We start from the raw sequence: 1,233 nt of genomic DNA, 5'->3' as shown, positions 1-1,233 counted from the left end.
CGGACTATTTTTATTTCTAAGGCCAAGAACTTAATCTATTAGTCTCTTTTGCTGAACAGCTAAGTTACAGGTACGCAAACACATCAACACCGGTTGCCAAGTGGTGATGGAGGAACAAACACAAACATAAAGATACACACACACACACACACACACACGTGTATATATGATGGGCTTCTTATAATTTCCGTCTACCACATCCACTCACAACATTTTGGTCAGCCCGAAGTTATAGTAGAAGATATATGACAGGCTTCTGGTTTCTATTATTTTTAAGATGATTTAGTCATACTGTAAGAGAAGGGAAAATAAATTGAAACAAATTAAGGTAAACTAATCTTTTGTGACATCATTTCTGGATGTTCACATGTTTTACTTACAAAATTCATGAATTCATGTGTGTGTGTGTGTGAGCATGTGTGTGTGTGTGTGAGCATGTGTGTGTGTGTGTGAGCATGTGTGTGTGTGTGTGTGTGTGTGTGCATAGACATGCAAGAATTATTCAAAGAACGGAATATTTGCCAGAGGTTGCTTAAGAAGATTTTCCTAGTTTCTAATACAGTGATTCTGTTAGACTGAGAAAGAAAACAACGTTGTTATGGAAATATTGGGTAATTACAAATAAATATAAAAAAAAAGGATGTAATTTTATAATGATAAATTTAATGATGATGGTAACATTACTGATGGAAACAGAACTGCGTGATATATGATTAACCTTTAAAAAAAATAATATTTACTTTTAGGAGCATTTATAAATCATTAATGTAGAAAATGTATTAAATTTACAATAGATATTGCAAATAAGCTAACAACCATTTTAAAATTCTAATAACTGCTTCCCAATATTTAATAACTTTCTATAGGAAAATAAAAGTAGATTGAAATTAAATTATCAAACAATATGGCCAGAAAACATTATGAAAGGCTCTAATCATGAATAGAAGCCTGCTGTTTTAGTAAAATATTTGAAGCAAACAGTGTTTTTTTATAGTGATACCCTTTTCTTTTTTTTACCATCTTTGGGATGATGCAATTAATCCTTAATTCATTTCTAAGGGAAGAAAAAAAAATTATCAAATGAAGTTCAAACAAATGATGCTAGGATTTTTAAAAGCTTATTTGAAATACTCAGTGTTTATAAAAGCTTCTTCTAAACTTACAATTGGTACCTAGGATTGCCTGGGTTATTTACAAAAATGATGATAAATTTGATATTATTAATAAAAATAA

The sequence above is a fragment of the Octopus bimaculoides genome, chromosome 4, assembly GCF_001194135.2.
Source record: "Octopus bimaculoides isolate UCB-OBI-ISO-001 chromosome 4, ASM119413v2, whole genome shotgun sequence".
Taxonomy (NCBI): domain Eukaryota; kingdom Metazoa; phylum Mollusca; class Cephalopoda; order Octopoda; family Octopodidae; genus Octopus; species Octopus bimaculoides.
The sequence above is the reverse complement of the archived record's forward strand: the minus strand, read 5'-3'. Positions refer to the sequence as shown.